The 11,045-nt window shown below is 38.6% G+C and overlaps 1 non-coding gene across 1 annotated transcript; it reads right to left on the minus strand.

Moving 5' to 3' along the window:
* Positions 1 to 7,244: 7,244 nt before the first annotated feature.
* Positions 7,245 to 7,351, minus strand: LOC145110280 (small nucleolar RNA R71). Its single transcript, XR_013709665.1, has one exon. It is a non-coding gene; the product is annotated as a small nucleolar RNA R71 (small nucleolar RNA).
* Between the last annotated feature and the right edge of the window lie 3,694 nt (positions 7,352 to 11,045).

Here is an 11,045-nt window from a genome sequence, read left to right on the forward strand (position 1 = left end):
GCTGGTCACCGAATCACGGATCTGGCGTGGTAACCCTTTGATGTAGCGGCGTATTGCAGTTTTCATAGGTTGAACCATGTGAGGTAGGAGTCTCGAGAGATCATGGAATCTATTGGTGTAGGTCGCGTTGTCGCCTCCCCCTGTTTCAGATTCCAGAATTCATCCAAGAGAGTTTGCAATTCGCTGTCAGGGCAGAACTTCTCCATCATGCGTTCTTTTAGTTTAGACCAGGTCATTCCCAAGGCAACAGCCTCTCCCTTTGCCCGTTTTTCTAGGTTCCACCATGTGAGAGCATGACCTAGGAGGCACCCTGTAGCATGACGGACCATCAGGTCCTCAGGACACTCGCTATGGATGAAAGTACTCTCCATTTCTTCAATCCACGTGAGGAGTGCGGTGGCACCATCGATGCCTTTGAAGTAAGGCGGATTGCAGTCACGAAAGTGCTTGAACGAGCAACGAGGAGTGGTTGCTGGAGCTTGGGGCTGAAGAGAATGAAGTTGGGTTGCAATTGTTGGGATGACGTTTGCTACCTCCTTGGCGATAAGGGCAGCTAGCCTTCGGTTGTTGCGAGCAGCGTATGGGGGTCGTAATGCCATCTACGAGAAACACGCATATGGACTTGTGAATTATTTGTAAATTGATTATGGAAATAAAGTTTTTAGACATTGTTGGGTAAAATAATTTTAAAACACTTGTTGGGCCATGGTTAGGAGTGTTGGGCACCTTTTGGGCTTTCCATGGTTACTAAATGTGAAACATGTAGTACTTGCGTGGGCCCCCACAAAACTAAGTTTTCACATGTCTTTCCCACTTCTAGGCCCATTAGGGAACTTAATAGTCCAATGAGTTGGCCATTTTGGAGTGTATCCTTTCGGATACGTTTGATAAGGTCGGGTATTTTGATGGCTCAAAAGTAATGTGAATGACGCGCTTTGGCCTATAGGTTTGGGAACTCTCGCCTTTGGTCCCCAGGTAAGCAAACGGGTTCCTTGGTTGATTGGGATGTATACGAATGCTTACCTAGTCAGGACTTTCGGGCTACCGGCACCTCCCCCTTCCAGTTACTACGCGTCCATTACTATGATCCTACCCAACTAGAGTGGATGGCTTTGAATTTCCTATGAGCTCTAAGGAATATATACGTATATACAAAACTACTTGAATATGTGTATGATTTTCAGAGAAAGAGGAGAATATTCACAAGTGTATGCACACATATAAGTGTCAGGAGTAATACGTATGCATATAAGGGAGCAATTAACACACAAAGGTATTCCTAGAATTTTCTAAGTGCGAATTGCATACAGTTGTGTGTGCATTTTATAAACTAGCATACGAGAGGACCCTAGAGGCTATAGACTAGGTCAAGTCAATTAACCTAATTCCCTGTAGTCAAGGGCTCTGATACCAATCTATCACACCCCGATCCTTGTCGGAATCGATCAAGGCATGATATATTGTTCAAAGTCTCATGACAACTATGTTATATTATGATTAGATTCAATTAAGTACTAAGTATGCAAACAAGATCCACAACATACAAATACATATCCAAATACGAACAACATTTATTACATCAAATTTAAATTGTCTTGTGGATTTCTAAGGCGCAACCTATTTTTCATCATTCTTCATTCTTCAAATCTGCACCATGGGTAAAAACAGGTCAACTACTAGAGTTGGTGAGTAATCAAATTTTAGTAGAGAAAATTGTGAAGTTGAAACATTTATAATTTGAAATTTGTTTTCTTTTGAAGTCGACAAACAATAGTATTTGAGATAACGTTTTATAAATCAAAAATTGATTAACAAATGATAACAACAACAATAAGTCCTCACCCTATATATATATATATATATATATATATATATATATATATATATATATATATATATATATATATATATATATATAAATATAAATATATAAAGGATGGAGCATCTAATCATCATACACACTCAACCACGTGCGATCAATCACCTTAGCGTCCCAAGGCGGGGTGGTCAACCCAATAGCGCTATTATTGTCCATAACGTACCTCAAGAATATGGGCATAGTCATGGAGATTAGACTAAAAATGATAATGCACTACAAGTACATGTAGCGTAAACAAACAATAGTTATACAATTAATGACTCACGTATAAATGTCCTAACAATGTCTCAATTGTGATAAAACAATAAAATGAAGTTTGAACATATTAGAACCACATGATACACCCCAGAAGTATTGAAAATTATAAAATATGGGGTAGATTACTCACTTTAGTCCCAAAACGAAATGCGTGTGTCGTACGATAGACGGTTCGGGTCAAAATGGCGTAGAACCTAATATAATTAATAGTTTTGGTTTAGGAACTGCTAAACGAGAATGGAGTATTAATACAAATAATTAGACACATATTCTTATATTAGATGAATTAACAATAATTCATTTTGATTATAATATTAAGGTATTTATTTGTTAAATAAATTTTAAATTGAATTAATTACTTTGCATAATTAATTTATATTTTCAATTTAGGCCAGATTTTAATAATTTCTTATTAAAATAATAACTTGCCAAATTATAATTATTTACAGATTTTAACAATTATTTATATGAAATAATCATTAAAATGCATTTTTACATACTTAAATACTTAGGAAAATGGTTTCAAATAGTAAACAGTGTTGAAAAAATATGAAATTATTAGGAAATCATTATTTCATACAATATGAATTACTGTAAAATTTTTATATTTTTCTGAACTGTTTTAGTATTTATTTAATATTTTAATGATTAAACAACACAAAATTCGGGAAAAATAGTAAATTATTCCCAAAAATTCTATAAAATTAACCATAGTTTTATAACATGATATAGAGCCCCGTGTATAAGTTTCAGATGTTTGTGACTACGGGAAGTATTTTTTATATATTTCATTATTAATTAATCAATAAAATCATAAATAATAGTAAACAGTAATATAAATGCATGAAACTTCATATATCATGTTTAATCAATATATAGGTCATCCCAGAATTTTCTCAGAATTTATTGAATGCAACAAGTATTTTATGTGAATTATTGCCCTACTTTATTGCAATAATTATAATAATTCAATAAAAATAAGTTATTTTCTGAAAATTTCCAGAACTTCTTATTTTATTGATGGTATTCTGAGAAAAATCAGATTTATGCATAAAATGAGTTTTAGATATTTTGGTGGATTTAATTTGTTTCTTGTATGAATTTGAAACTTTTAACAACATACATTGATGAATGCTTCAAGAGGGATGAAGACTTGAGTATAATAGATTGTTCTTGGATGGAATATGAGTATTTCTTGGAGGAAATTTCGAGATTGAGAGTGAGAGAAAGAATAGAGAAGGTTTAAGTGGTGAAGAGAATAATATGTTGGGAGAAAAAGGAAAGGAAAGTGGATGGGAGGTGTGAGTGGGAGACCATGGGAATAATCTTTTTGCTTTTGGTGGTCTTCTTAATTTCTCACTAACACAAGCATCTTTTACATAATTAATATAAGAGTTTTATAAAATTTAATGTAAAGTTTATAAAATAGAGTTTTATAAAATTTAATGTAAAGTTTATAAAAAGGGAGTTTTATAAAAGATAGGTTATTATTTGATTATAACAATCTACTTTGATTTGAAGTTTAATTATAGCATTCAAGTTTGATTCTTTTAATTTAATTAGAGCATTATACTTTGATTTGATTTTAATATGGTATCATAATTTAATTTGATTATAGTTATAACGTTGTACTATACTATGTTGCTATTAACGTCAATTTATATCGTAGTGTATAGGTTTTGATCCTATTAGCGTCAAGTAATCTTGAGTAGGGTTTATTAAATTTCCAATGTTGTTTAGCACTATAAAGGCTAAGGAAAATCAAACACATGAATTTTCCAAATGATGTTTTCTCATTAAAGTAGCGAATTGTACAGTTATTACATAACGTAAACCCTAACATACAAGGGTTAAGGGAGTTGACCGGTTTGACTTGTTGACTTAGTTTGACTTTGCCTTGACCGAAATTTGACGGTTGTCACAGCCAGAGGCCCCACGGCAAGATGCAGCCGCTAGACATTCCCATGTGGAAATGGGAGGATATCACCATGGATTTCATTACTAAGCTTCCCAAGACCGCACGTGGGGTAGATTCGATTTGGGTCATCGTGGATCGGTTGACCAAGAGTATGCATTTCATATCGATCCAGGAGAGCATCTCAGCCGAGAAACTGGATGAGATTTATGTGCGAGAGGTGATGGCACGTCATGAAGTGCCTGTCTTAGTGGTATCGGACAGAGACGTCCGTTTTACTTCAAGGTTTTGGAAGCGGTTTCACGACGAGATGGGTACTCGTCACCATTTCAGCACCGCTTTCCACCCTCAGACGGACGGACAGAGCGAGAGGACGATCCAGACTCTCGAGGACATGCTTTGGGCATGTGTGCTAGATTTTGGGGGCAGTTGGGATACGTATCTTCCGTTAGCGGAATTTTCGTATAACAACAGCTATCACTCCAGTATAGACTGGCCTCCCTTTGAGATGCTCTACGGGAGGAAATGTAGGACCCCAATCTGTTGGGGTGAGGTCGGTCAGCGAGTCATGGGGAGTACAGAGGTGGTACTCAAGACTACGGAGCAGATTCAGCAAGTCCGGAGCAGACTCCAAACTGCTCAGAGCCGGCAGAAGAGTTACACCGACAAGCGGCGTTCGGACTTGGAGTTTCATGTGGGCGATATGGTCCTCCTGAAAGTGTCACACTGGAAGGGTGTTATCAGATTTCTGAAGCGGGGCAAGCTGGGCCCCAGATTCATTGGTCCGTTTAGGGTTTTGGCCCGGGTGGGTCGGGTTGCTTATCGGTTAGACCTTCCAGCAGAGCTCAGCCAGATCCACAGCACGTTCCATGTTTCTCAGTTGCGGAAGTGCTTAGTGGATGATTCAATAGTGGTACCCCTAGAGGACATTCAGGTTGACGACAGCCTGAACTATATCGAGAGACCAGTGGCAATTCTAGATCGCAAGGTGAAAGAGCTGAGGAACGAGAGAGTAGAGTTGGTGAAGGTGCAGTGGCAGCACCGCAAGGGTTCGGAGTGGACATGGGAGCCCGAGGAAGAGATGAGGGAGCACTACCCAGAGTTGTTTCCAGAGACAGCAGACTTCGAGGACGAAGTCTAAGATAAGTGGGGGAGAATTGTAACGCCCCATTCCTGGTACGTATTAATTCATTAAATGTCTTTTTATAAAGAGCTACTCGACGAGTAGTAGCCCTAACTCGTCGAGTAGATGCCAGGGTTGGACGCGGGTTAAGTGACCTACTCGGCGAGTCCGCGTCTTGACTCGACGAGTAGGCCAGTCTGGATGAAACCCTAATCCTTAGGGTTTGTACCCTATTTAAACGTCCTTATAGCCCCCATCCCAGCCTCCAGCACCTCTAGAGCATCCCCCCCCCCTCAAAACCCTAGCCCTCCATTGGTGAGTTTGAGTGTTTCCTTCTTGATTTTGAGTGATTTGGTGTATTCTTGAAAGTGTAGAAGAGAAGGAAAGAGAGAAGGTGCAAAGGAGAAGAAGGAGATCCAGAAGCTAGTTTCCATTTCTGGTAATAAAGTCTCTACCTTGTTCATTTTCCTAGTAGATCTTCTTATATGCTTGTTTTGCCACTTTTGGGACATTTCAAGGTCCAAACTCGAGATTTGAGCTCCCTTAGGGTAGGGAACTATAGATCTGGACATCATTGAGCTCCAGGAGCTCAAAGTAGCTACCTTTATGCAAAGCAAGGCCTTGTTCCAAACCCTAGGTTCCCATTTCTAGCTTATTTTGGTGTTTTAGCTTCATACCTCTATGCATGTACGTAAAGTTGGCAACTTTACGTGTTATATCGGCCCTAGAAGCTCAGATCTATGAATTGGATGCACTGGAATCGATTAGAATCAATTGTATAGTGAAGACATGCATAGGACTCGACGAGTCGTTCATTGGATTCGGCGAGTCGGAGCACAAACTCCCGATTTCTCCGATTTGAGAGTTGTGAGTTGAATCAGTGAGTGGAAGAGGACTCGGTGAGTTAGGACAAGGATCTGGAAGTAGAGGGACTCGACGAGTCTACGCCCGGACTCGGCGAGTCGAGTCGCGAGTTGGAGAATTGTGAGTTAGGGAACTCGGCGAGTCCATAGTAGGACTCGGCGAGTAGAGTCAACCTGAAAGTTGACTCTGACCAGGACTTTGACTTTGACCAGGGAGTAAATTGTTCATTTACTCCATGAGGAATCATCAGTTGATTCATAATGTTATGTGATTGTAGTCGGGGAGTCGCTGGAGCAGTAAACAGGGATTTCTTACTCGGGATATCAGCAGCCAGTTATACGAGGTGAGTTCTCCTTCAGTAGGAATGGGTCTACGGCACCAAGGGCGGCCCGTAGTATGATATGATAGTAGTTGTGTGTGGGCGGGGCCCGTATCCTATCTTAGCAGAGTGTGGGCGAGGCCCGTATTTCATAGTAGTAGTTGATTTTGATGTATAAATAGTAGATTAGCTTTACATGTTGTCTGTGTGATACTTGTATGTTGGGTTTAGTAGTTGAGTGTGGGCGAGGCCCGTACCTCATCACAGCCGAGTGTGGGCGAGGCCCGTATCTCGAAGTAGCTGAGCATGGGCGAGGCCCGTACCTCAGAGATAGTGGAGTGTGGGCGGGGCCTGTATCTCCTAGACAGTGGAGTGTGGGCGAGGCCCGTATCTCCTAGATAGCGGAGTGTGGGCGGGGCTCGTATCTCCCAGATAGCGGAGCATGGGCGAGGCCCGTATCTCCACGAGTATGGGCGAGGCCCGTATCTCCTAGTTACATGTTATGTGTAGATGGTGTGAGGTAGATTGGGGAGACTCACTAAGCTTTGTGGTTACTGTTTTCAGTTTTGGTTTCAGGTACTTCCACTAGCACTGGGAAGGGCTCGGGATGATCGCATGGCACACACCACAGTCTTCAGCCTGGGAGTTAGACTCTGATATTTGGATATGATATTTTGATTTGAGACAGATACTATGACGTTTTATGATACATGATTATGATTTTACTTATGATTTTGGATGGTTGATGGTTTTAATAATTTTTTAAAAACGAAATTTTTGCGTTGTATTTTTAGGATGTTTCACTCTTGCACCCAGCTCCATCACTACATGGGTTACTCTTCGTGATGCTTTCATTGAGCAATTTATCCCACCTTCGAAGATCTCAAATATCAAAAAGAAGATTGGTAACTTTCAACAAGAGGTGGGAGAGAAATTGTATGAAGCTTGGGAGATATACAAGGGCTTTCTAAGAAGTTTCCCTCAACATGATTTGAATGTTCAACAAGAGGTTTCCATCTTCTATGATGGAGTGAATGTAACTACTAGACAACTTCTTGACTCAAAAGGGCCTATGACGAAGAAGGAGTAGGCAACTATAAAGGAATTAATTGACGAATTTTCAAATCACTCAAGAGAGTACCACAATCCACGAGATGATGTTACAAGAGGAAAAGGAGATGGAGAGAACGAGAAATTGGCTGCAATCATAGGTAAGCTAGATTCTATGGATAAGCGAATGACAAAATTAGATTAATCCATTCATGCCATAAGATTTGGCCGTGATAATTGTAGTGGTCCACACTTGGCCAAGGATTGTGATTTCGATGAAAATTGGAATAAGAAGGCGCAAGTATTCTACTCAAGTGGTGACAAATATGATGAAGATTGGAGAAATCCTAAGAAAGAGTGGTTACCATATGAAGAGTACAAGAAACAAAAGGATCAGAATTATAGACAAACAGGAAGAGGTTTCTATCAAAAAGAGAAACCGCCACCCGAAAATAAGATGGATTTGAGAAATCCTAAGAAAGAGTGGTTACCATATGAAGAGTACAAGAAACAAAAGGATCAGAATTATAGACAAACAGGAAGAGGTTTCTATCAAAAAGAGAAACCGCCACCCGAAAATAAGATGGATTTCGGTTCGGTACTTCATAGATTCATGGAAGCATCTGAGAAGAGGCATGATACTACAGATTCCATTGTGATAAATCATCAAGATTTCATCAAAAACATAGAGACTCAACTTGGGCAATTGAACACACTTGTCAATGAAAGTTTACCACCCAAAGTCAAAAACTCATGTCATGGCGATCTACACCAAAGAAGAGGTTCACTCTGAGCCAATAATGACCCATGAAGTAGCTACAAGTCATCCCAAGTCGTGTGTGGAAGAAGAGAAGCCCGGAGCCAAAAGATCAAAAAGTGAATTTCTCTTTGATGTTTCACCACATCGTGGTAATATGACCACGTCGCGGTCCTGGGCTGAAGAAGAATTCTCTCCTCCTAATTCGTTTCAGCCGCCATTACCATTCCCATACCGAGCAATCGAACATTCTCTAGATCCCAAACAAAGGAAATTTATGGAACAAGTGATTTCACTTCCGATAAACCCCACATTCCTCAAATCAATGGCGAAACTTACCAAGTTTGCAAAATATGTAATGAGTAATGAAAACGAGTTGGAAAACGCCTCAACGATAGTTCTTAATGAGTTGCATTCAGCTGCAATTATCTAGGGATTACCAATCAAGATGGGAGATCCAGGTCAACTCACATTCCCTTGTGAATTCGACAATTCGATTTCTATTAATGCTTTAGCCGATTTAGGGGAAAGCATTAATCGCATGCCATACTCTTTCTACCAAAATCTGAAGAAATGAAGCATGAGGATTGGGAATAGTTAGATCGGAAGGCACTTGCTATGGTGAGATTATCATTGGCAAAGAATGTAGCATACAATATTGTCAATGTGAAAACTACTCATGAGTCGATCAATGTAGTATCTAACATGTATGAAAAACCCTCAGCATCGAACAAGGTCCGCTTGATTCAACAATTGGTAAACCTGAAGATGAAGGAGGGTGGCTCAGTGACTGATCATATTAATGAATTTAATTCATTCCTATCAAGGTTAATGTTGGTTGATATTAAATTTGAAGATGAAGTCATGGCATTGCTATTATTATCATCTTTGCCTGATAGTTGGTCCAGTATAGTGACCGCGGTTAGCAGCTCAGTTGGGGGTGCTAAGATGACATTTGAGGGCATTCGTGTAACACCCCGAATTTTTTTCAAACTTTAATATGCTATGGTTTTAAAAACACTCGGGTGTTAATCCACATTTAACAAAAACTGGTCCCACAAAAACATTTACAAACTTCAAACAGTGCGTATTACCATTAAGCATCAATACAACCATAGCAAGCAAATAAGAATTACATCAATACAATTAATAAGGAACTTAACAAGTTCCACTCCATTCTCTATCACTTGACTTCTAACTTCCATCTATCATTCTCTTTCCTTAAGTGTAACCTGAGATACATGGCATTAAAAAGAGATACGTAAGACAATAATGTCTCGTGAGCTACGTGGGTTTGAGACACAAAACATTTATCACTTTTTCATAAAAAAACGTTTCATCTTTGCAAAACATAGTTTTAGACCATAAAACAATTTCAAGAATTTTCAAGGAAAACTCATTTCCTACATGTCATAAATATCATGTCATATCTTCTCATTTCATTTCATTTCAAAAGCCATATTTGCATATTTCATTTTCTTTTATCATTAAGGGCTAATTCTGGTATTATATTGTTGCCATTTTTATACTTAGGGTCTACGTCCAATAAAGTAACCACTCTCAAGTCTAGACCAAGATGGAAAGAACAAATCAATCCACCAAGGCATCATTTCATTAGGACATCTATCTCGCGAAGGGGAGGCGCCACCCCGATAGATTCCTCTAGTGCCTCTTACGAGGTATCATGGCCCGGGCAGTTTTCATTTCATTACTTTCCAATTCTTTTCATTACTTTCCATTCCTTTTCATTACTTTCCATTCCTTTTCATTACCTTACATTTCTTTTCATTACTTTCCATGCTTTACACATTTCATACATTAGTATCATAACATTATTTCAAAAGTAAAGCATCTATATTTCAAAACATTTCAAACATATTTTCAAAACATTCGATCTTCCAAAATGTTCTTTTCTTTCAAAAACATTCTTGCCTTTAAGGCACTCTTTCAAAATACCATTTCCAAAAACATTTGGCGCTTTCTTTTCAAAACATTTCATATATCAAATCATTGCATTTCATTATCATAAAATCATTTTTCCATGTACCCCAAAGTGGGAAAAATTCCAAACGTACTCACCTCAATCACACATAGGTTAGCTAGTTCGCTTCTAGTTCCTTGCCCTAAAGCAATCCTCTTGAAACACTACCTACACCATATATGGACATAAGTCATTAAAATGACCAAAATACCCCTCAAAGGTTCAAATACTAAATTTTATTTCTTCATACTATTCCTATTGCAAAAATATGAATGTAGGCGAAAACCGTGCGTAAATCTGAGTCTGTATGCAAAAGTTATGAAGAAAACAAGAAAATCTCTGAATCAGGGATTTACGCGGGCCGTGTAAATTAAAGCATGAATTTACACGGGCCGTGTTTTCATGTCTGGACACACCCAAAACTCGATTTTTCACAAAATAACACCCTACTTTGCATAGTTCTTGAAGACCCTTTTCCCATTCACTTTGTACCATTTATTCAGGTTTTCACACATGTTTAGGAGGTGTTTTATTATCTTAAAACACTCCACTTAATCCAATAAGTGTTCATTGAAACCTTTAGGTCATGATGATCTTCACGTGTTTAAAAGAAGGGTAAACTAGTCTATTTTTCACTTGAACATTCCAAAGCTCACAAGGCTTGTTCCTAACTTATTGAACACTCAAATAAATGTTGTCAAGCACATAAACCCTTATTGATCTCATTGTAAATACATAAACTTACAATGGAATCTTCAATTCCATTCCATGTTTCGAAATTGCCCTTATAGCCAAACAATCACTAGAACCGCTTATAGATCAAGAGATCCTTCATGTTTATGTTTGGATATCATCTCTAGAGTGCCGATTCATGTTCATGAATGTCATTCACTTCTTAT

Source organism: Lactuca virosa, chromosome 4 (genome assembly GCF_052849685.1).
Source record: "Lactuca virosa cultivar CGN04683 chromosome 4, Lactuca_virosa_CGN04683_v6, whole genome shotgun sequence".
Lineage (NCBI taxonomy): Eukaryota > Viridiplantae > Streptophyta > Magnoliopsida > Asterales > Asteraceae > Lactuca > Lactuca virosa.